Source organism: Scyliorhinus torazame, chromosome 5, assembly GCF_047496885.1.
Source record: "Scyliorhinus torazame isolate Kashiwa2021f chromosome 5, sScyTor2.1, whole genome shotgun sequence".
Classification (NCBI taxonomy): domain Eukaryota; kingdom Metazoa; phylum Chordata; class Chondrichthyes; order Carcharhiniformes; family Scyliorhinidae; genus Scyliorhinus; species Scyliorhinus torazame.
In genome coordinates, this window is record NC_092711.1 from 121,357,284 (window position 1) to 121,382,307 (window position 25,024).

Here is a 25,024-nt window from a genome sequence, read left to right on the forward strand (position 1 = left end):
TTTCTGATTGTTTTATAAGTTGAGACATCGGTTTTAAAGAAACGGCTGTCTTCTTGTAATAAGTGACATGGCCTCTCAGACGAAGCATGAGAATCTGCAGGCACACAGTGAGGTTGAACATTGCACAAGTCCATTGATTAATGCAACGCCAGCGGTTTCTGTAGTGTAGTGGTTAGCACATTCCCCTAACACGCGAAAGGTCCCCGGGGCCATAGCGGGTAGAAACATCAAGTGCTTCTCATGTTGTGTGAGGAATGTTTGCACAAAGTACTTGTGTTCCCCCATCTCGTATGTTCGAGGATTATGAGGATTAGTCTCTCATGAGCCACCAAAATAAATTCCACATTAAGTCACAAGCACTGAATTTTCGACAGGCAATGAGAAGAAAAGGACCTTCTTATTTTGGATATGCGGAGCTAGTTCATCCACAACAGAATTTCATGCATTTACAAATGCAGATAAACCTACTTATTCACCATCTCAAACATGTCTAAATGAACGACAAATGCAACTTACTGCGGATGCTTCATTCTGAAACAAAAACAGAACATACTGGACAATCTCAGCAGGACTGACGGCCTCTGTGGAGCGAGATGGCAGCGGTCGTTCCGGGCCTGGGTGACTCTTTGTCAAAGCTGCAGAACTGGAAATGGGGTCAGATTCAGACAAATGTGGATGGGGCGGGGTTGGCGTGCCCTATTGGGCCTCGATAGAGTGGTCAGCAATAGGTGGAAAATGACGAAAATGTCTCGGACAGAAAGAAAAAGGGAATGTAAATGAGGCTAATCAAGGCTAACAAAGGTGCTGATAGTGGCGCCTCAAGAGATCAGAATGTGTTAATAGCAGAACAAAGTAAGCAGTGTGTCAGCGAACAATTGGCGACAGGGATCAGATTGCTCAAGTAGGATGGTATGGGCTGAGGGGAGGGGGGCAATGCTGAGGGTAAAACATGCCAATGGAAGGAATGAAAATAACTTGATGGAAATAAACAGATGGTGGAGGGAGAAGAGAGATTACACAGTCTGATGTTGTTGAACTGAATAAAATGAAACATACAGAGAGCTGCCTGAATCTACTGGAATAAGTCAATAAAGGTAAGCGAATGTCCACACATAGACAAGCTTTTAGACAATGTCCCGATTGTCTCGCGAACCTATTGGTTCCCTGCCGTGTGAGCTCAGCTTCTCAAAGCAAACCCAATGTGAATGAATCCCGCCGAATGAACCGCAAAGAAATGAAGAAAACATATCGCCTGACCAACAGAAAACCTTATCAAAGGGCTCGTCCGGGATTTGAACCCGGGACCTCCCGCAAGTTTCGAAACCACGACACCCAAAGCGAGAATCATACCCCTAGACCAACGAGCCCAAAGATGTCATCGAAGCACGCTGTTATAGCCATCGAAATTTGATCCAACATCTGCGGAAGATACTGGAACAACTCAGCGAGTCAGGCGGAATTTGTCGACAGGACAACAAAGCTTGTCTTTCACCATCACCTTTCATTAAAACCGGGACGGGTTAGAAATGTCGGACGTTTTAACCAAGTCAAATCCTGGTGGGAGCAAACAGAACAACAGGAAAGCGCTCTGACAGGGTGCAAGTCAGGAGAGATTAAATGAGAAAAGGCCTAGGGTTCCCTGGCCACAGAGTGAGGTGAGTATCGAATGAGAGAATAATTACACCACAGTATGTGGCCATTCCAGCCGCTGTGTCTGTGCCAGCTCTCAACAACTACCGCCCGGATACAAAGAAGAAGTGGAAACAAGATTCAAACCCAAATCTGCGATGGTAGTACACACAGAATGGGGGCAGCATTTACAGTGTGAGACGGTTGCACACTATGAGTGTGAAAGCTGTATTGAGCCCAGTGGAAAGATGCGCTGCTGTTCCTCGAGTGTTTGTTGAGCTTCTTTGGAACATTTCAGGAGGCCGAGGTCCGGAAGGTCAGCGTTAAGATGCAGCTCTCCAGTCAGTTCAATTCTCCACTTTGGCTCTGTGGATTAGATGGGTCACGTCCCTGTGAAGTTAACGCAGATCATGTTAAGTTCGATCTAATTTCTACATCTCGTGGTTTTATATGTTGAAACATCTGTTTTTGAAAGAAACAGCAGTCGTCTTGTAATAAGTGGCCTAGCCTCTCAGCCTCACCATGCGAATCTGCAGCAACACAGTGAGGTTGCACATTGTACACGTCCGTTGATTGCCAGCTGTTTCTGTAGTGTAGTGGTTATCACATTCGCCTAACACGCGCAAGGTCCCCGGTTCGAAACCGGGCAGAAACATCTCGTACTTCCAGTTTAGTCTGTTGCTGACTATTGCCGCAGTCTCGTAACTGGTCTTCATCAACGAGGAATAGCAAAAGGCATGCACCCGTCTGGTTGTGGTTATTTACGAAAGCCCTGCATTCTCAATTTAACTTCCACTTCAAGCAAAACATAACTTATCTTCAGGTCTGTAAAGTTCGATTCCTGATTGTTTTATAAGTTGAGACATCGGTTTTAAAGAAACGGCTGTCTTCTTGTAATAAGTGACATGGCCTCTCAGACGAACCATGAGAATCTGCAGGCACACAGTGAGGTTGAACATTGCACAAGTCCATTGATTACTGCACCGCCAGCGGTTTCTGTAGTGTAGTGGTTAGCACATTCCCCTAACATGCGAAAGGTCCCCGGGGCCATACCGGGTAGAAACATCAAGTGCTTCTCATGTTGTGTGAGGAATGTTTGCACAAAGTACTTGTGTTCCCCCATCTCGTATGTTCGAGGATTATGAGGATTAGTCTCTCATGAGCCACCAAAATAAATTCCACATTAAGTCACAAGCACTGAATTTTCGACAGGCAATGAGAAGAAAAGGACCTTCTTATTTTGGATATGCGGAGCTAGTTCATCCACAACAGAATTTCATGCATTTACAAATGCAGATAAACCTACTTATTCACCATCTCAAACATGTCTAAATGAACGACAAATGCAACTTACTGCGGATGCTTCATTCTGAAACAAAAACAGAACATACTGGACAATCTCAGCAGGACTGACGGCCTCTCTGGAGCGAGATGGCAGCGGTCGTTCCGGGCCTGGGTGACTCTTTGTCAAAGCTGGAGAACTGGAAATGGGGTCAGATTCAGACAAATGTGGATGGGGCGGGGTTGGCGTGCCCTATTGGGCCTCGATAGAGTGGTCAGCAATAGGTGGAAAATGACGAAAATGTCTCGGACAGAAAGAAAAAGGGAATGTAAATGAGGCTAATCAAGGCTAACAAAGGTGCTGATAGTGGCGCCTCAAGAGATCAGAATGTGTTAATAGCAGAACAAAGTAAGCAGTGTGTCAGCGAACAATTGGCGACAGGGTTGCTCAAGTAGGATGGTATGGGCTGGGGGGAGGGGGGCAATGCTGAGGGTAAAACATACCAATGGAAGGAATGAAAATAACTTGATGGAAATAAACAGATGGTGGAGGGAGAAGAGAGATTACACAGTCTGATGTTGTTGAACTGAATAAAATGAAACATACAGAGGGCTGCCTGAATCAACTGGAATTAGTCAATAGAGGTAAGTGAATGTCATACCCCTAGACTAACGAGCCCCGGGAAAGTAACAGAAGCACGCTGTTATTGCCATCGAAAGTCGATCTAACATCTGCGGAAAATACTGGAACAACTCAGCGAGTCAGGCGGAATTTGTCGACAGGACAACAAAGCTTGTCTTTCACCATCACCTTTCATTAAAACCGGGACGGGTTAGAAATGTTGGACGTTTTAACCAAGTGAAATCCTGGTGGGAGCAAACAGAACAACAGGAAAGCGCTCTGACAGGGTGCAAGTCAGGAGAGATTAAATGAGAAAAGGCCTAGGGTTCCCTGGCCACAGAGTGAGGTGAGCATCGAATGAGAGAATAATTACACCACAGTATGAGGCCATTCCAGCCGCTGTGTCTGTGCCAGCTCTCAACAACTACCGCTCGGATACAAAGAAGAAGTGGAAACAAGATTCAAACCCAAATCTGCGATGGAAGGACACACAGAATGGGGGCAGCATTTACAGTGTGAGACTGTTGCACACACTATGAGTGTGAAAGCTGTATTGAGCCCAGTGGAAAGATGCGCTGCTGTTCCTCGAGTGTTTGTTGAGCTTCTTTGGAACATTTCAGGAGGCCGAGGTCCGGAAGGTCAGCGTTAAGATGCAACTCTCCAGTCAGTTCAATTCTCCACTTTGGCTCTGTGGGTTAGATGGGTCACGTCCCTGTGAAGTTAACGCAGATCATGTTAAGTTCGATCTAATTTCTACATCTCGTGGTTTTATATGTTGAAACATCTGTTTTTGAAAGAAACAGCAGTCGTCTTGTAATAAGTGGCCTAGCCTCTCAGCCTCACCATGCGAATCTGCAGCAACACAGTGAGGTTGCACATTGTACACGTCCGTTGATTGCCAGTTGTTTCTGTAGTGTAGTGGTTATCACATTCGCCGAACACACGAAAGGTACCCGCTTCGAAACCGGGCAGAAACATCTCGTACTTCCAGTTTAGTCTGTTGCTGACTATTGCCGCAATCTCGTAACTGGTCTTCATCAACGAGCAACAGCAAAATGCATGCACCCGTCTGGTTGTGGTTATTTACGAAAGCCCTGCATTCTCAATTTAACTTCCACTTGAAGCAAAATATAACTTATCTTCAGGTCTGTAAAGTTCGATTTCTGATTGTTTTATAAGTTGAGACATCGGTTTTAAAGAAACGGCTGTCTTCTTGTAATAAGTGACATGGCCTCTCAGACGAACCATGAGAATCTGCAGGCACACAGTGAGGTTGGACATTGCACAAGTCCATTGATTACTGCACCGCCAGCGGTTTCTGTAGTGTAGTGGTTAGCACATTCCCCTAACATGCGAAAGGTCCCCGGGTCCATACCGGGTAGAAACATCAAGTGCTTCTCATGTTGTGTGAGGAATGTTTGCACAAAGTACTTGTGTTCCCCCATCTCGTATGTTCGAGGATTATGAGGATTGGTCTCTCATGAGCCACCAAAATAAATTCCACATTAAGTCACAAGCACTGAATTTTCGACAGGCAATGAGAAGAAAAGGACCTTCTTATTTTGGATATGCGGAGCTAGTTCATCCACAACAGAATTTCATGCATTTACAAATGCAGATAAACCTACTTATTCACCATCTCAAACATGTCTAAATGAACGACAAATGCAACTTACTGCGGATGCTTCATTCTGAAACAAAAACAGAACATACTGGACAATCTCAGCAGGACTGACGGCCTCTCTGGAGCGAGATGGCAGCGGTCGTTCCGGGCCTGGGTGACTCTTTGTCAAAGCTGGAGAACTGGAAATGGGGTCAGATTCAGACAAATGTGGATGGGGCGGGGTTGGCGTGCCCTATTGGGCCTCGATAGAGTGGTCAGCAATAGGTGGAAAATGACGAAAATGTCTCGGACAGAAAGAAAAAGGGAATGTAAATGAGGCTAATCAAGGCTAACAAAGGTGCTGATAGTGGCGCCTCAAGAGATCAGAATGTGTTAATAGCAGAACAAAGTAAGCAGTGTGTCAGCGAACAATTGGCGACAGGGATCAGATTGCTCAAGTAGGATGGTATGGGCTGAGGGGAGGGGGGCAATGCTGAGGGTAAAACATGCCAATGGAAGGAATGAAAATAACTTGATGGAAATAAACAGATGGTGGAGGGAGAAGAGAGATTACACAGTCTGATGTTGTTGAACTGAATAAAATGAAACATACAGAGAGCTGCCTGAATCTACTGGAATATGTCAATAAAGGTAAGCGAATGTCCACACATAGACAAGCTTTTAGACAATGTCCCGATTGTCTCGCGAACCTATTGGTTCCCTGCCGTGTGAGCTCAGCTTCTCAAAGCAAACCCAATGTGAATGAATCCCGCCGAATGAGCCGCAAAGAAATGAAGAAAACATATCGCCTGACCAACAGAAAACCTTATCAAAGGGCTCGTCCGGGATTTGAACCCGGGACCTCCCGCAAGTTTCGAAACCACGACACCCAAAGCGAGAATCATACCCCTAGACCAACGAGCCCAAAGATGTCATAGAAGCACGCTGTTATAGCCATCGAAATTTGATCCAACATCTGCGGAAGATACTGGAACAACTCAGCGAGTCAGGCGGAATTTGTCGACAGGACAACAAAGCTTGTCTTTCACCATCACCTTTCATTAAAACCGGGACGGGTTAGAAATGTCGGACGTTTTAACCAAGTCAAATCCTGGTGGGAGCAAACAGAACAACAGGAAAGCGCTCTGACAGGGTGCAAGTCAGGAGAGATTAAATGAGAAAAGGCCTAGGGTTCCCTGGCCACAGAGTGAGGTGAGCATCGAATGAGAGAATAATTACACCACAGTATGAGGCCATTCCAGCCGCTGTGTCTGTGCCAGCTCTCAACAACTACCGCCCGGATACAAAGAAGAAGTGGAAACAAGATTCAAACCCAAATCTGCGATGGTAGTACACACAGAATGGGGGCAGCATTTACAGTGTGAGACGGTTGCACACACTATGAGTGTGAAAGCTGTATTGAGCCCAGTGGAAAGATGCGCTGCTGTTCCTCGAGTGTTTGTTGAGCTTCTTTGGAACATTTCAGGAGGCCGAGGTCCGGAAGGTCAACGTTAAGATGCAGCTCTCCAGTCAGTTCAATTCTCCACTTTGGCTCTGTGGATTAGATGGGTCACGTCCCTGTGAAGTTAACGCAGATCATGTTAAGTTCGATCTAATTTCTACATCTCGTGGTTTTATATGTTGAAACATCTGTTTTTGAAAGAAACAGCAGTCGTCTTGTAATAAGTGGCCTAGCCTCTCAGCCTCACCATGCGAATCTGCAGCAACACAGTGAGGTTGCACATTGTACACGTCCGTTGATTGCCAGCTGTTTCTGTAGTGTAGTGGTTATCACATTCGCCTAACACGCGAAAGGTCCCCGGTTCGAAACCGGGCAGAAACATCTCGTACTTCCAGTTTAGTCTGTTGCTGACTATTGCCGCAGTCTCGTAACTGGTCTTCATCAACGAGGAATAGCAAAAGGCATGCACCCGTCTGGTTGTGGTTATTTACGAAAGCCCTGCATTCTCAATTTAACTTCCACTTCAAGCAAAACATAACTTATCTTCAGGTCTGTAAAGTTCGATTCCTGATTGTTTTATAAGTTGAGACATCGGTTTTAAAGAAACGGCTGTCTTCTTGTAATAAGTGACATGGCCTCTCAGACGAACCATGAGAATCTGCAGGCACACAGTGAGGTTGAACATTGCACAAGTCCATTGATTACTGCACCGCCAGCGGTTTCTGTAGTGTAGTGGTTAGCACATTCCCCTAACATGCGAAAGGTCCCCGGGGCCATACCGGGTAGAAACATCAAGTGCTTCTCATGTTGTGTGAGGAATGTTTGCACAAAGTACTTGTGTTCCCCCATCTCGTATGTTCGAGGATTATGAGGATTAGTCTCTCATGAGCCACCAAAATAAATTCCACATTAAGTCACAAGCACTGAATTTTCGACAGGCAATGAGAAGAAAAGGACCTTCTTATTTTGGATATGCGGAGCTAGTTCATCCACAACAGAATTTCATGCATTTACAAATGCAGATAAACCTACTTATTCACCATCTCAAACATGTCTAAATGAACGACAAATGCAACTTACTGCGGATGCTTCATTCTGAAACAAAAACAGAACATACTGGACAATCTCAGCAGGACTGACGGCCTCTCTGGAGCGAGATGGCAGCGGTCGTTCCGGGCCTGGGTGACTCTTTGTCAAAGCTGGAGAACTGGAAATGGGGTCAGATTCAGACAAATGTGGATGGGGCGGGGTTGGCGTGCCCTATTGGGCCTCGATAGAGTGGTCAGCAATAGGTGGAAAATGACGAAAATGTCTCGGACAGAAAGAAAAAGGGAATGTAAATGAGGCTAATCAAGGCTAACAAAGGTGCTGATAGTGGCGCCTCAAGAGATCAGAATGTGTTAATAGCAGAACAAAGTAAGCAGTGTGTCAGCGAACAATTGGCGACAGGGTTGCTCAAGTAGGATGGTATGGGCTGGGGGGAGGGGGGCAATGCTGAGGGTAAAACATACCAATGGAAGGAATGAAAATAACTTGATGGAAATAAACAGATGGTGGAGGGAGAAGAGAGATTACACAGTCTGATGTTGTTGAACTGAATAAAATGAAACATACAGAGGGCTGCCTGAATCAACTGGAATTAGTCAATAGAGGTAAGTGAATGTCATACCCCTAGACTAACGAGCCCCGGGAAAGTAACAGAAGCACGCTGTTATTGCCATCGAAAGTCGATCTAACATCTGCGGAAAATACTGGAACAACTCAGCGAGTCAGGCGGAATTTGTCGACAGGACAACAAAGCTTGTCTTTCACCATCACCTTTCATTAAAACCGGGACGGGTTAGAAATGTTGGACGTTTTAACCAAGTGAAATCCTGGTGGGAGCAAACAGAACAACAGGAAAGCGCTCTGACAGGGTGCAAGTCAGGAGAGATTAAATGAGAAAAGGCCTAGGGTTCCCTGGCCACAGAGTGAGGTGAGCATCGAATGAGAGAATAATTACACCACAGTATGAGGCCATTCCAGCCGCTGTGTCTGTGCCAGCTCTCAACAACTACCGCTCGGATACAAAGAAGAAGTGGAAACAAGATTCAAACCCAAATCTGCGATGGAAGGACACACAGAATGGGGGCAGCATTTACAGTGTGAGACTGTTGCACACACTATGAGTGTGAAAGCTGTATTGAGCCCAGTGGAAAGATGCGCTGCTGTTCCTCGAGTGTTTGTTGAGCTTCTTTGGAACATTTCAGGAGGCCGAGGTCCGGAAGGTCAGCGTTAAGATGCAACTCTCCAGTCAGTTCAATTCTCCACTTTGGCTCTGTGGGTTAGATGGGTCACGTCCCTGTGAAGTTAACGCAGATCATGTTAAGTTCGATCTAATTTCTACATCTCGTGGTTTTATATGTTGAAACATCTGTTTTTGAAAGAAACAGCAGTCGTCTTGTAATAAGTGGCCTAGCCTCTCAGCCTCACCATGCGAATCTGCAGCAACACAGTGAGGTTGCACATTGTACACGTCCGTTGATTGCCAGTTGTTTCTGTAGTGTAGTGGTTATCACATTCGCCGAACACACGAAAGGTACCCGCTTCGAAACCGGGCAGAAACATCTCGTACTTCCAGTTTAGTCTGTTGCTGACTATTGCCGCAATCTCGTAACTGGTCTTCATCAACGAGCAACAGCAAAATGCATGCACCCGTCTGGTTGTGGTTATTTACGAAAGCCCTGCATTCTCAATTTAACTTCCACTTGAAGCAAAATATAACTTATCTTCAGGTCTGTAAAGTTCGATTTCTGATTGTTTTATAAGTTGAGACATCGGTTTTAAAGAAACGGCTGTCTTCTTGTAATAAGTGACATGGCCTCTCAGACGAACCATGAGAATCTGCAGGCACACAGTGAGGTTGGACATTGCACAAGTCCATTGATTACTGCACCGCCAGCGGTTTCTGTAGTGTAGTGGTTAGCACATTCCCCTAACATGCGAAAGGTCCCCGGGTCCATACCGGGTAGAAACATCAAGTGCTTCTCATGTTGTGTGAGGAATGTTTGCACAAAGTACTTGTGTTCCCCCATCTCGTATGTTTGAGGATTATGAGGATTGGTCTCTCATGAGCCACCAAAATAAATTCCACATTAAGTCACAAGCACTGAATTTTCGACAGGCAATGAGAAGAAAAGGACCTTCTTATTTTGGATATGCGGAGCTAGTTCATCCACAACAGAATTTGATGCATTTACAAATGCAGATAAACCTACTTATTCACCATCTCAAACATGTCTAAATGAACGACAAATGCAACTTACTGCGGATGCTTCATTCTGAAACAAAAACAGAACATACTGGACAATCTCAGCAGGACTGACGGCCTCTCTGGAGCGAGATGGCAGCGGTCGTTCCGGGCCTGGGTGACTCTTTGTCAAAGCTGGAGAACTGGAAATGGGGTCAGATTCAGACAAATGTGGATGGGGCGGGGTTGGCGTGCCCTATTGGGCCTCGATAGAGTGGTCAGCAATAGGTGGAAAATGACGAATATTTCTCGGACAGAAAGAAAAAGGGAATGTAAATGAGGCTAATCAAGGCTAACAAAGGTGCTGATAGTGGCGCCTCAAGAGATCAGAATGTGTTAATAGCAGAACAAAGTAAGCAGTGTGTCAGCGAACAATTGGCGACAGGGATCAGATTGCTCAAGTAGGATGGTATGGGCTGAGGGGAGGGGGGCAATGCTGAGGGTAAAACATGCCAATGGAAGGAATGAAAATAACTTGATGGAAATAAACAGATGGTGGAGGGAGAAGAGAGATTACACAGTCTGATGTTGTTGAACTGAATAAAATGAAACATACAGAGAGCTGCCTGAATCTACTGGAATAAGTCAATAAAGGTAAGCGAATGTCCACACATAGACAAGCTTTTAGACAATGTCCCGATTGTCTCGCGAACCTATTGGTTCCCTGCCGTGTGAGCTCAGCTTCTCAAAGCAAACCCAATGTGAATGAATCCCGCCGAATGAGCCGCAAAGAAATGAAGAAAACATATCGCCTGACCAACAGAAAACCTTATCAAAGGGCTCGTCCGGGATTTGAACCCGGGACCTCCCGCAAGTTTCGAAACCACGACACCCAAAGCGAGAATCATACCCCTAGACCAACGAGCCCAAAGATGTCATAGAAGCACGCTGTTATAGCCATCGAAATTTGATCCAACATCTGCGGAAGATACTGGAACAACTCAGCGAGTCAGGCGGAATTTGTCGACAGGACAACAAAGCTTGTCTTTCACCATCACCTTTCATTAAAACCGGGACGGGTTAGAAATGTCGGACGTTTTAACCAAGTCAAATCCTGGTGGGAGCAAACAGAACAACAGGAAAGCGCTCTGACAGGGTGCAAGTCAGGAGAGATTAAATGAGAAAAGGCCTAGGGCTCCCTGGCCACAGAGTGAGGTGAGCATCGAATGAGAGAATAATTACACCACAGTATGAGGCCATTCCAGCCGCTGTGTCTGTGCCAGCTCTCAACAACTACCGCCCGGATACAAAGAAGAAGTGGAAACAAGATTCAAACCCAAATCTGCGATGGTAGTACACACAGAATGGGGGCAGCATTTACAGTGTGAGACGGTTGCACACACTATGAGTGTGAAAGCTGTATTGAGCCCAGTGGAAAGATGCGCTGCTGTTCCTCGAGTGTTTGTTGAGCTTCTTTTGAACATTTCAGGAGGCCGAGGTCCGGAAGGTCAACGTTAAGATGCAGCTCTCCAGTCAGTTCAATTCTCCACTTTGGCTCTGTGGATTAGATGGGTCACGTCCCTGTGAAGTTAACGCAGATCATGTTAAGTTCGATCTAATTTCTACATCTCGTGGTTTTATATGTTGAAACATCTGTTTTTGAAAGAAACAGCAGTCGTCTTGTAATAAGTGGCCTAGCCTCTCAGCCTCACCATGCGAATCTGCAGCAACACAGTGAGGTTGCACATTGTACACGTCCGTTGATTGCCAGCTCTTTCTGTAGTGTAGTGGTTATCACATTCGCCTAACACGCGAAAGGTCCCCGGTTCGAAACCGGGCAGAAACATCTCGTACTTCCAGTTTAGTCTGTTGCTGACTATTGCCGCAGTCTCGTAACTGGTCTTCATCAACGAGGAATAGCAAAAGGCATGCACCCGTCTGGTTGTGGTTATTTACGAAAGCCCTGCATTCTCAATTTAACTTCCACTTCAAGCAAAACATAACTTATCTTCAGGTCTGTAAAGTTCGATTCCTGATTGTTTTATAAGTTGAGACATCGGTTTTAAAGAAACGGCTGTCTTCTTGTAATAAGTGACATGGCCTCTCAGACGAACCATGAGAATCTGCAGGCACACAGTGAGGTTGAACATTGCACAAGTCCATTGATTACTGCACCGCCAGCGGTTTCTGTAGTGTAGTGGTTAGCACATTCCCCTAACATGCGAAAGGTCCCCGGGGCCATACCGGGTAGAAACATCAAGTGCTTCTCATGTTGTGTGAGGAATGTTTGCACAAAGTACTTGTGTTCCCCCATCTCGTATGTTCGAGGATTATGAGGATTAGTCTCTCATGAGCCACCAAAATAAATTCCACATTAAGTCACAAGCACTGAATTTTCGACAGGCAATGAGAAGAAAAGGACCTTCTTATTTTGGATATGCGGAGCTAGTTCATCCACAACAGAATTTCATGCATTTACAAATGCAGATAAACCTACTTATTCACCATCTCAAACATGTCTAAATGAACGACAAATGCAACTTACTGCGGATGCTTCATTCTGAAACAAAAACAGAACATACTGGACAATCTCAGCAGGACTGACGGCCTCTCTGGAGCGAGATGGCAGCGGTCGTTCCGGGCCTGGGTGACTCTTTGTCAAAGCTGGAGAACTGGAAATGGGGTCAGATTCAGACAAATATGGATGGGGCGGGGTTGGCGTGCCCTATTGGGCCTCGATAGAGTGGTCAGCAATAGGTGGAAAATGACGAAAATGTCTCGGACAGAAAGAAAAAGGGAATGTAAATGAGGCTAATCAAGGCTAACAAAGGTGCTGATAGTGGCGCCTCAAGAGATCAGAATGTGTTAATAGCAGAACAAAGTAAGCAGTGTGTCAGCGAACAATTGGCGACAGGGTTGCTCAAGTAGGATGGTATGGGCTGGGGGGAGGGGGGCAATGCTGAGGGTAAAACATACCAATGGAAGGAATGAAAATAACTTGATGGAAATAAACAGATGGTGGAGGGAGAAGAGAGATTACACAGTCTGATGTTGTTGAACTGAATAAAATGAAACATACAGAGGGCTGCCTGAATCAACTGGAATTAGTCAATAGAGGTAAGTGAATGTCATACCCCTAGACTAACGAGCCCCGGGAAAGTAACAGAAGGAAGCTGTTATTGCCATCGAAAGTCGATCTAACATCTGCGGAAAATACTGGAACAACTCAGCGAGTCAGGCGGAATTTGTCGACAGGACAACAAAGCTTGTCTTTCACCATCACCTTTCATTAAAACCGGGACGGGTTAGAAATGTCGGACGTTTTAACCAAGTGAAATCCTGGTGGGAGCAAACAGAACAACAGGAAAGCGCTCTGACAGGGTGCAAGTCAGGAGAGATTAAATGAGAAAAGGCCTAGGGTTCCCTGGCCACAGAGTGAGGTGAGCATCGAATGAGAGAATAATTACACCACAGTATGAGGCCATTCCAGCCGCTGTGTCTGTGCCAGCTCTCAACAACTACCGCTCGGATACAAAGAAGAAGTGGAAACAAGATTCAAACCCAAATCTGCGATGGAAGGACACACAGAATGGGGGCAGCATTTACAGTGTGAGACTGTTGCACACACTATGAGTGTGAAAGCTGTATTGAGCCCAGTGGAAAGATGCGCTGCTGTTCCTCGAGTGTTTGTTGAGCTTCTTTGGAACATTTCAGGAGGCCGAGGTCCGGAAGGTCAGCGTTAAGATGCAACTCTCCAGTCAGTTCAATTCTCCACTTTGGCTCTGTGGGTTAGATGGGTCACGTCCCTGTGAAGTTAACGCAGATCATGTTAAGTTCGATCTAATTTCTACATCTCGTGGTTTTATATGTTGAAACATCTGTTTTTGAAAGAAACAGCAGTCGTCTTGTAATAAGTGGCCTAGCCTCTCAGCCTCACCATGCGAATCTGCAGCAACACAGTGAGGTTGCACATTGTACACGTCCGTTGATTGCCAGTTGTTTCTGTAGTGTAGTGGTTATCACATTCGCCGAACACACGAAAGGTACCCGCTTCGAAACCGGGCAGAAACATCTCGTACTTCCAGTTTAGTCTGTTGCTGACTATTGCCGCAATCTCGTAATTGGTCTTCATCAACGAGCAACAGCAAAATGCATGCACCCGTCTGGTTGTGGTTATTTACGAAAGCCCTGCATTCTCAATTTAACTTCCACTTGAAGCAAAATATAACTTATCTTCAGGTCTGTAAAGTTCGATTTCTGATTGTTTTATAAGTTGAGACATCGGTTTTAAAGAAACGGCTGTCTTCTTGTAATAAGTGACATGGCCTCTCAGACGAACCATGAGAATCTGCAGGCACACAGTGAGGTTGGACATTGCACAAGTCCATTGATTACTGCACCGCCAGCGGTTTCTGTAGTGTAGTGGTTAGCACATTACCCGAACATGCGAAAGGTCCCCGGGTCCATACCGGGTAGAAACATCAAGTGCTTCTCATGTTGTGTGAGGAATGTTTGCACAAAGTACTTGTGTTCCCCCATCTCGTATGTTCGAGGATTATGAGGATTGGTCTCTCATGAGCCACCAAAATAAATTCCACATTAAGTCACAAGCACTGAATTTTCGACAGGCAATGAGAAGAAAAGGACCTTCTTATTTTGGATATGCGGAGCTAGTTCATCCACAACAGAATTTCATGCATTTACAAATGCAGATAAACCTACTTATTCACCATCTCAAACATGTCTAAATGAACGACAAATGCAACTTACTGCGGATGCTTCATTCTGAAACAAAAACAGAACATACTGGACAATCTCAGCAGGACTGACGGCCTCTCTGGAGCGAGATGGCAGCGGTCGTTCCGGGCCTGGGTGACTCTTTGTCAAAGCTGGAGAACTGGAAATGGGGTCAGATTCAGACAAATGTGGATGGGGCGGGGTTGGCGTGCCCTATTGGGCCTCGATAGAGTGGTCAGCAATAGGTGGAAAATGACGAAAATTTCTCGGACAGAAAGAAAAAGGGAATGTAAATGAGGCTAATCAAGGCTAACAAAGGTGCTGATAGTGGCGCCTCAAGAGATCAGAATGTGTTAATAGCAGAACAAAGTAAGCAGTGTGTCAGCGAACAATTGGCGACAGGGATCAGATTGCTCAAGTAGGATGGTATGGGCTGAGGGGAGGGGGGCAATGCTGAGGGTAAAACATGCCAATGGAAGGAATGAAAATAACTTGATGGAAATAAACAGATGGTGGAGGGAGAAGAGAGATTACACAGTCTGATGTTGTTGAACTGAATAAAATGAAACATACAGAGAGCTGCCTGAATCTACTGGAATAAGTCAATAAAGGTAAGCGAATGTCCACACATAGACAAGCTTTTAGACAATGTCCCGATTGTCTCGCGAACCAATTGGTTCCCTGCCGTGTGAGCTCAGCTTCTCAAAGCAAACCCAATGTGAATGAATCCCGCCGAATGAGCCGCAAAGAAATGAAGAAAACATATCGCCTGACCAACAGAAAACCTTATCAAAGGGCTCGTCCGGGATTTGAACCCGGGACCTCCCGCAAGTTTCGAAACCACGACACCCAAAGCGAGAATCATACCCCTAGACCAACGAGCCCAAAGATGTCATAGAAGCACGCTGTTATAGCCATCGAAATTTGATCCAACATCTGCGGAAGATACTGGAACAACTCAGCGAGTCAGGCGGAATTTGTCGACAGGACAACAAAGCTTGTCTTTCACCATCACCTTTCATTAAAACCGGGACGGGTTAGAAATGTCGGACGTTTTAACCAAGTCAAATCCTGGTGGGAGCAAACAGAACAACAGGAAAGCGCTCTGACAGGGTGCAAGTCAGGAGAGATTAAATGAGAAAAGGCCTAGGGTTCCCTGGCCACAGAGTGAGGTGAGCATCGAATGAGAGAATAATTACACCACAGTATGAGGCCATTCCAGCCGCTGTGTCTGTGCCAGCTCTCAACAACTACCGCCCGGATACAAAGAAGAAGTGGAAACAAGATTCAAACCCAAATCTGCGATGGTAGTACACACAGAATGGGGGCAGCATTTACAGTGTGAGACGGTTGCACACACTATGAGTGTGAAAGCTGTATTGAGCCCAGTGGAAAGATGCGCTGCTGTTCCTCGAGTGTTTGTTGAGCTTCTTTGGAACATTTCAGGAGGCCGAGGTCCGGAAGGTCAACGTTAAGATGCAGCTCTCCAGTCAGTTCAATTCTCCACTTTGGCTCTGTGGATTAGATGGGTCACGTCCCTGTGAAGTTAACGCAGATCATGTTAAGTTCGATCTAATTTCTACATCTCGTGGTTTTATATGTTGAAACATCTGTTTTTGAAAGAAACAGCAGTCGTCTTGTAATAAGTGGCCTAGCCTCTCAGCCTCACCATGCGAATCTGCAGCAACACAGTGAGGTTGCACATTGTACACGTCCGTTGATTGCCAGCTGTTTCTGTAGTGTAGTGGTTATCACATTCGCCTAACACGCGAAAGGTCCCCGGTTCGAAACCGGGCAGAAACATCTCGTACTTCCAGTTTAGTCTGTTGCTGACTATTGCTGCAGTCTCGTAACTGGTCTTCATCAACGAGGAATAGCAAAAGGCATGCACCCGTCTGGTTGTGGTTATTTACGAAAGCCCTGCATTCTCAATATAACTTCCACTTCAAGCAAAACATAACTTATCTTCAGGTCTGTAAAGTTCGATTCCTGATTGTTTTATAAGTTGAGACATCGGTTTTAAAGAAACGGCTGTCTTCTTGTAATAAGTGACATGGCCTCTCAGACGAACCATGAGAATCTGCAGGCACACAGTGAGGTTGAACATTGCACAAGTCCATTGATTACTGCACCGCCAGCGGTTTCTGTAGTGTAGTGGTTAGCACATTCCCCTAACATGCGAAAGGTCCCCGGGGCCATACCGGGTAGAAACATCAAGTGCTTCTCATGTTGTGTGAGGAATGTTTGCACAAAGTACTTGTGTTCCCCCATCTCGTATGTTCGAGGATTATGAGGATTAGTCTCTCATGAGCCACCAAAATAAATTCCACATTAAGTCACAAGCACTGAATTTTCGACAGGCAATGAGAAGAAAAGGACCTTCTTATTTTGGATATGCGGAGCTAGTTCATCCACAACAGAATTTCATGCATTTACAAATGCAGATAAACCTACTTATTCACCATCTCAAACATGTCTAAATGAACGACAAATGCAACTTACTGCGGATGCTTCATTCTGAAACAAAAACAGAACATACTGGACAATCTCAGCAGGACTGACGGCCTCTCTGGAGCGAGATGGCAGCGGTCGTTCCGGGCCTGGGTGACTCTTTGTCAAAGCTGGAGAACTGGAAATGGGGTCAGATTCAGACAAATATGGATGGGGCGGGGTTGGCGTGCCCTATTGGGCCTCGATAGAGTGGTCAGCAATAGGTGGAAAATGACGAAAATGTCTCGGACAGAAAGAAAAAGGGAATGTAAATGAGGCTAATCAAGGCTAACAAAGGTGCTGATAGTGGCGCCTCAAGAGATCAGAATGTGTTAATAGCAGAACAAAGTAAGCAGTGTGTCAGCGAACAATTGGCGACAGGGTTGTTCAAGTAGGATGGTATGGGCTGGGGGGAGGGGGGCAATGCTGAGGGTAAAACATACCAATGGAAGGAATGAAAATAACTTGATGGAAATAAACAGATGGTGGAGGGAGAAGAGAGATTACACAGTCTGATGTTGTTGAACTGAATAAAATGAAACATACAGAGGGCTGCCTGAATCAACTGGAATTAGTCAATAGAGGTAAGTGAATGTCATACCCCTAGACTAACGAGCATCGGGAAAGTAACAGAAGCACGCTGTTATTGCCATCGAAAGTCGATCTAACATCTGCGGAAAATACTGGAACAACTCAGCGAGTCAGGCGGAATTTGTCGACAGGACAACAAAGCTTGTCTTTCACCATCACCTTTCATTAAAACCGGGACGGGTTAGAAATGTCGGACGTTTTAACCAAGTCAAATCCTGGTGGGAGCAAACAGAACAACAGGAAAGCGCTCTGACAGGGTGCAAGTCAGGAGAGATTAAATGAGAAAAGGCCTAGGGTTCCCTGGCCACAGAGTGAGGTGAGCATCGAATGAGAGAATAATTACACCACAGTATGAGGCCATTCCAGCCGCTGTGTCTGTGCCAGCTCTCAACAACTACCGCTCGGATACAAAGAAGAAGTGGAAACAAGATTCAAACCCAAATCTGCGATGGAAGGACACACAGAATGGGGGCAGCATTTACAGTGTGAGACTGTTGCACACACTATAAGTGTGAAAGCTGTATTGAGCCCAGTGGAAAGATGCGCTGCTGTTCCTCGAGTGTTTGTTGAGCTTCTTTGGAACATTTCAGGAGGCCGAGGTCCGGAAGGTCAGCGTTAAGATGCAACTCTCCAGTCAGTTCAATTCTCCACTTTGGCTCTGTGGATTAGATGGGTCACGTCCCTGTGAAGTTAACGCAGATCATGTTAAGTTCGACCTAATTTCTACATCTCGTGGTTTTATATGTTGAAACATCTGTTTTTGAAAGAAACAGCAGTCGTCTTGTAATAAGTGGCCTAGCCTCTCAGCCTCACCATGCGAATCTGCAGCAACACAGTGAGGTTGCACATTGTACACGTCCTTTGATTGCCAGCTGTTTCTGTAGTGTAGTGGTTATCACATTCGCCGAACTCACGAAAGGTCCCCGCTTCGAAACCGGGCAGAAACATCTCGTACTTCCAGTTTAGTCTGTTGCTGACTATTGCCGCAATCTCGTAACTGGTCTTCATCAACGAGCAATAGCAAAATGCATGCACCCGTCTGGTTGTGGTTATTTACGAAAGCCCTGCATTCTCAATTTAACTTCCACTTGAAGCAAAATATAACTTATCTTCAGGTCTGTAAAGTTCGATTCCTGATTGTTTTATAAGTTGAGACATCGGTTTTAAAGAAACGGCTGTCTTCTTGTAATAAGTGACATGGCCTCTCAGACGAACCATGAGAATCTGCAGGCACACAGTGAGGTTGAACATTGCACAAGTCCATTGATTACTGCACCGCCAGCGGTTTCTGTAGTGTAGTGGTTAGCACATTCCCCTAACACGCGAAAGGTCCCCGGGGCCATACCAGGTAGAAACATCAAGTGCTTCTCATGTTGTGTGAGGAATGTTTGCACAAAGTACTTGTGTTCCCCCATCTCGTATGTTCGAGGATTATGAGGATTAGTCTCTCATGAGCCACCAAAATAAATTCCACATTAAGTCACAAGCACTGAATTTTCGACAGGCAATGAGAAGAAAAGGACCTTCTTATTTTGGATATGCGGAGCTAGTTCATCCACAACAGAATTTCATGCATTTACAAATGCAGATAAACCTACTTATTCACCATCTCAAACATGTCTAAATGAACGACAAATGCAACTTACTGCGGATGCTTCATTCTGAAACAAAAACAGAACATACTGGACAATCTCAGCAGGACTGACGGCCTCTGTGGAGCGAGATGGCAGCGGTCGTTCCGGGCCTGGGTGACTCTTTGTCAAAGCTGGAGAACTGGAAATGGGGTCAGATTCAGACAAATATGGATGGGGCGGGGTTGGCGTGCCCTATTGGGCCTCGATAGAGTGGTCAGCAATAGGTGGAAAATGACGAAAATGTCTCGGACAGAAAGAAAAAGGGAATGTAAATGAGGCTAATCAAGGCTAACAAAGGTGCTGATAGTGGCGCCTCAAGAGATCAGAATGTGTTAATAGCAGAACAAAGTAAGCAGTGTGTCAGCGAACAATTGGCGACAGGGTTGCTCAAGTAGGATGGTATGGGCTGGGGGGAGGGGGGCAATGCTGAGGGTAAAACATACCAATGGAAGGAATGAAAATAACTTGATGGAAATAAACAGATGGTGGAGGGAGAAGAGAGATTACACAGTCTGATGTTGTTGAACTGAATAAAATGAAACATACAGAGGGCTGCCTGAATCAACTGGAATTAGTCAATAGAGGTAAGTGAATGTCATACCCCTAGACTAACGAGCCCCGGGAAAGTAACAGAAGGAAGCTGTTATTGCCATCGAAAGTCGATCTAACATCTGCGGAAAATACTGGAACAACTCAGCGAGTCAGGCGGAATTTGTCGACAGGACAACAAAGCTTGTCTTTCACCATCACCTTTCATTAAAACCGGGACGGGTTAGAAATGTCGGACGTTTTAACCAAGTGAAATCCTGGTGGGAGCAAACAGAACAACAGGAAAGCGCTCTGACAGGGTGCAAGTCAGGAGAGATTAAATGAGAAAAGGCCTAGGGTTCCCTGGCCACAGAGTGAGGTGAGCATCGAATGAGAGAATAATTACACCACAGTATGAGGCCATTCCAGCCGCTGTGTCTGTGCCAGCTCTCAACAACTACCGCTCGGATACAAAGAAGAAGTGGAAACAAGATTCAAACCCAAATCTGCGATGGAAGGACACACAGAATGGGGGCAGCATTTACAGTGTGAGACTGTTGCACACACTATGAGTGTGAAAGCTGTATTGAGCCCAGTGGAAAGATGCGCTGCTGTTCCTCGAGTGTTTGTTGAGCTTCTTTGGAACATTTCAGGAGGCCGAGGTCCGGAAGGTCAGCGTTAAGATGCAACTCTCCAGTCAGTTCAATTCTCCACTTTGGCTCTGTGGGTTAGATGGGTCACGTCCCTGTGAAGTTAACGCAGATCATGTTAAGTTCGATCTAATTTCTACATCTCGTGGTTTTATATGTTGAAACATCTGTTTTTGAAAGAAACAGCAGTCGTCTTGTAATAAGTGGCCTAGCCTCTCAGCCTCACCATGCGAATCTGCAGCAACACAGTGAGGTTGCACATTGTACACGTCCGTTGATTGCCAGTTGTTTCTGTAGTGTAGTGGTTATCACATTCGCCGAACACACGAAAGGTACCCGCTTCGAAACCGGGCAGAAACATCTCGTACTTCCAGTTTAGTCTGTTGCTGACTATTGCCGCAATCTCGTAATTGGTCTTCATCAACGAGCAACAGCAAAATGCATGCACCCGTCTGGTTGTGGTTATTTACGAAAGCCCTGCATTCTCAATTTAACTTCCACTTGAAGCAAAATATAACTTATCTTCAGGTCTGTAAAGTTCGATTTCTGATTGTTTTATAAGTTGAGACATCGGTTTTAAAGAAACGGCTGTCTTCTTGTAATAAGTGACATGGCCTCTCAGACGAACCATGAGAATCTGCAGGCACACAGTGAGGTTGGACATTGCACAAGTCCATTGATTACTGCACCGCCAGCGGTTTCTGTAGTGTAGTGGTTAGCACATTACCCGAACATGCGAAAGGTCCCCGGGTCCATACCGGGTAGAAACATCAAGTGCTTCTCATGTTGTGTGAGGAATGTTTGCACAAAGTACTTGTGTTCCCCCATCTCGTATGTTCGAGGATTATGAGGATTGGTCTCTCATGAGCCACCAAAATAAATTCCACATTAAGTCACAAGCACTGAATTTTCGACAGGCAATGAGAAGAAAAGGACCTTCTTATTTTGGATATGCGGAGCTAGTTCATCCACAACAGAATTTCATGCATTTACAAATGCAGATAAACCTACTTATTCACCATCTCAAACATGTCTAAATGAACGACAAATGCAACTTACTGCGGATGCTTCATTCTGAAACAAAAACAGAACATACTGGACAATCTCAGCAGGACTGACGGCCTCTCTGGAGCGAGATGGCAGCGGTCGTTCCGGGCCTGGGTGACTCTTTGTCAAAGCTGGAGAACTGGAAATGGGGTCAGATTCAGACAAATGTGGATGGGGCGGGGTTGGCGTGCCCTATTGGGCCTCGATAGAGTGGTCAGCAATAGGTGGAAAATGACGAAAATTTCTCGGACAGAAAGAAAAAGGGAATGTAAATGAGGCTAATCAAGGCTAACAAAGGTGCTGATAGTGGCGCCTCAAGAGATCAGAATGTGTTAATAGCAGAACAAAGTAAGCAGTGTGTCAGCGAACAATTGGCGACAGGGATCAGATTGCTCAAGTAGGATGGTATGGGCTGAGGGGAGGGGGGCAATGCTGAGGGTAAAACATGCCAATGGAAGGAATGAAAATAACTTGATGGAAATAAACAGATGGTGGAGGGAGAAGAGAGATTACACAGTCTGATGTTGTTGAACTGAATAAAATGAAACATACAGAGAGCTGCCTGAATCTACTGGAATAAGTCAATAAAGGTAAGCGAATGTCCACACATAGACAAGCTTTTAGACAATGTCCCGATTGTCTCGCGAACCAATTGGTTCCCTGCCGTGTGAGCTCAGCTTCTCAAAGCAAACCCAATGTGAATGAATCCCGCCGAATGAGCCGCAAAGAAATGAAGAAAACATATCGCCTGACCAACAGAAAACCTTATCAAAGGGCTCGTCCGGGATTTGAACCCGGGACCTCCCGCAAGTTTCGAAACCACGACACCCAAAGCGAGAATCATACCCCTAGACCAACGAGCCCAAAGATGTCATAGAAGCACGCTGTTATAGCCATCGAAATTTGATCCAACATCTGCGGAAGATACTGGAACAACTCAGCGAGTCAGGCGGAATTTGTCGACAGGACAACAAAGCTTGTCTTTCACCATCACCTTTCATTAAAACCGGGACGGGTTAGAAATGTCGGACGTTTTAACCAAGTCAAATCCTGGTGGGAGCAAACAGAACAACAGGAAAGCGCTCTGACAGGGTGCAAGTCAGGAGAGATTAAATGAGAAAAGGCCTAGGGTTCCCTGGCCACAGAGTGAGGTGAGCATCGAATGAGAGAATAATTACACCACAGTATGAGGCCATTCCAGCCGCTGTGTCTGTGCCAGCTCTCAACAACTACCGCCCGGATACAAAGAAGAAGTGGAAACAAGATTCAAACCCAAATCTGCGATGGTAGTACACACAGAATGGGGGCAGCATTTACAGTGTGAGACGGTTGCACACACTATGAGTGTGAAAGCTGTATTGAGCCCAGTGGAAAGATGCGCTGCTGTTCCTCGAGTGTTTGTTGAGCTTCTTTGGAACATTTCAGGAGGCCGAGGTCCGGAAGGTCAACGTTAAGATGCAGCTCTCCAGTCAGTTCAATTCTCCACTTTGGCTCTGTGGATTAGATGGGTCACGTCCCTGTGAAGTTAACGCAGATCATGTTAAGTTCGATCTAATTTCTACATCTCGTGGTTTTATATGTTGAAACATCTGTTTTTGAAAGAAACAGCAGTCGTCTTGTAATAAGTGGCCTAGCCTCTCAGCCTCACCATGCGAATCTGCAGCAACACAGTGAGGTTGCACATTGTACACGTCCGTTGATTGCCAGCTGTTTCTGTAGTGTAGTGGTTATCACATTCGCCTAACACGCGAAAGGTCCCCGGTTCGAAACCGGGCAGAAACATCTCGTACTTCCAGTTTAGTCTGTTGCTGACTATTGCTGCAGTCTCGTAACTGGTCTTCATCAACGAGGAATAGCAAAAGGCATGCACCCGTCTGGTTGTGGTTATTTACGAAAGCCCTGCATTCTCAATATAACTTCCACTTCAAGCAAAACATAACTTATCTTCAGGTCTGTAAAGTTCGATTCCTGATTGTTTTATAAGTTGAGACATCGGTTTTAAAGAAACGGCTGTCTTCTTGTAATAAGTGACATGGCCTCTCAGACGAACCATGAGAATCTGCAGGCACACAGTGAGGTTGAACATTGCACAAGTCCATTGATTACTGCACCGCCAGCGGTTTCTGTAGTGTAGTGGTTAGCACATTCCCCTAACATGCGAAAGGTCCCCGGGGCCATACCGGGTAGAAACATCAAGTGCTTCTCATGTTGTGTGAGGAATGTTTGCACAAAGTACTTGTGTTCCCCCATCTCGTATGTTCGAGGATTATGAGGATTAGTCTCTCATGAGCCACCAAAATAAATTCCACATTAAGTCACAAGCACTGAATTTTCGACAGGCAATGAGAAGAAAAGGACCTTCTTATTTTGGATATGCGGAGCTAGTTCATCCACAACAGAATTTCATGCATTTACAAATGCAGATAAACCTACTTATTCACCATCTCAAACATGTCTAAATGAACGACAAATGCAACTTACTGCGGATGCTTCATTCTGAAACAAAAACAGAACATACTGGACAATCTCAGCAGGACTGACGGCCTCTCTGGAGCGAGATGGCAGCGGTCGTTCCGGGCCTGGGTGACTCTTTGTCAAAGCTGGAGAACTGGAAATGGGGTCAGATTCAGACAAATATGGATGGGGCGGGGTTGGCGTGCCCTATTGGGCCTCGATAGAGTGGTCAGCAATAGGTGGAAAATGACGAAAATGTCTCGGACAGAAAGAAAAAGGGAATGTAAATGAGGCTAATCAAGGCTAACAAAGGTGCTGATAGTGGCGCCTCAAGAGATCAGAATGTGTTAATAGCAGAACAAAGTAAGCAGTGTGTCAGCGAACAATTGGCGACAGGGTTGTTCAAGTAGGATGGTATGGGCTGGGGGGAGGGGGGCAATGCTGAGGGTAAAACATACCAATGGAAGGAATGAAAATAACTTGATGGAAATAAACAGATGGTGGAGGGAGAAGAGAGATTACACAGTCTGATGTTGTTGAACTGAATAAAATGAAACATACAGAGGGCTGCCTGAATCAACTGGAATTAGTCAATAGAGGTAAGTGAATGTCATACCCCTAGACTAACGAGCATCGGGAAAGTAACAGAAGCACGCTGTTATTGCCATCGAAAGTCGATCTAACATCTGCGGAAAATACTGGAACAACTCAGCGAGTCAGGCGGAATTTGTCGACAGGACAACAAAGCTTGTCTTTCACCATCACCTTTCATTAAAACCGGGACGGGTTAGAAATGTCGGACGTTTTAACCAAGTCAAATCCTGGTGGGAGCAAACAGAACAACAGGAAAGCGCTCTGACAGGGTGCAAGTCAGGAGAGATTAAATGAGAAAAGGCCTAGGGTTCCCTGGCCACAGAGTGAGGTGAGCATCGAATGAGAGAATAATTACACCACAGTATGAGGCCATTCCAGCCGCTGTGTCTGTGCCAGCTCTCAACAACTACCGCTCGGATACAAAGAAGAAGTGGAAACAAGATTCAAACCCAAATCTGCGATGGAAGGACACA

The 25,024-nt window shown here is 45.6% G+C and overlaps 10 non-coding genes across 10 annotated transcripts; 5 read left to right on the plus strand and 5 right to left on the minus strand.

The window, feature by feature from the left end:
- Positions 1-1,277: 1,277 nt before the first annotated feature.
- On the minus strand, positions 1,278-1,367 carry trnap-ugg (transfer RNA proline (anticodon UGG)). Its single transcript is given in 2 exon segments — positions 1,278-1,313; positions 1,332-1,367. It is a non-coding gene; the product is annotated as a tRNA-Pro (tRNA).
- An 844-nt stretch (positions 1,368-2,211) lies between these two features.
- On the plus strand, positions 2,212-2,284 carry trnav-aac (transfer RNA valine (anticodon AAC)). Its single transcript has one exon. It is a non-coding gene; the product is annotated as a tRNA-Val (tRNA).
- Positions 2,285-5,969: 3,685 nt separating this feature from the next.
- trnap-ugg (transfer RNA proline (anticodon UGG)) lies at positions 5,970-6,059 on the minus strand. The gene is given in 2 exon segments: positions 5,970-6,005; positions 6,024-6,059. It is a non-coding gene; the product is annotated as a tRNA-Pro (tRNA).
- An 846-nt stretch (positions 6,060-6,905) lies between these two features.
- Positions 6,906-6,978, plus strand: trnav-aac (transfer RNA valine (anticodon AAC)). Its single transcript has one exon. It is a non-coding gene; the product is annotated as a tRNA-Val (tRNA).
- Positions 6,979-10,663: 3,685 nt separating this feature from the next.
- Positions 10,664-10,753, minus strand: trnap-ugg (transfer RNA proline (anticodon UGG)). The gene is given in 2 exon segments: positions 10,664-10,699; positions 10,718-10,753. It is a non-coding gene; the product is annotated as a tRNA-Pro (tRNA).
- An 846-nt stretch (positions 10,754-11,599) lies between these two features.
- trnav-aac (transfer RNA valine (anticodon AAC)) lies at positions 11,600-11,672 on the plus strand. Its single transcript has one exon. It is a non-coding gene; the product is annotated as a tRNA-Val (tRNA).
- A 3,685-nt stretch (positions 11,673-15,357) lies between these two features.
- On the minus strand, positions 15,358-15,447 carry trnap-ugg (transfer RNA proline (anticodon UGG)). The gene is given in 2 exon segments: positions 15,358-15,393; positions 15,412-15,447. It is a non-coding gene; the product is annotated as a tRNA-Pro (tRNA).
- An 846-nt stretch (positions 15,448-16,293) lies between these two features.
- trnav-aac (transfer RNA valine (anticodon AAC)) lies at positions 16,294-16,366 on the plus strand. The gene has a single exon. It is a non-coding gene; the product is annotated as a tRNA-Val (tRNA).
- Positions 16,367-22,276: 5,910 nt separating this feature from the next.
- trnap-ugg (transfer RNA proline (anticodon UGG)) lies at positions 22,277-22,366 on the minus strand. Its single transcript is given in 2 exon segments — positions 22,277-22,312; positions 22,331-22,366. It is a non-coding gene; the product is annotated as a tRNA-Pro (tRNA).
- An 846-nt stretch (positions 22,367-23,212) lies between these two features.
- On the plus strand, positions 23,213-23,285 carry trnav-aac (transfer RNA valine (anticodon AAC)). Its single transcript has one exon. It is a non-coding gene; the product is annotated as a tRNA-Val (tRNA).
- Positions 23,286-25,024: the final 1,739 nt, after the last annotated feature.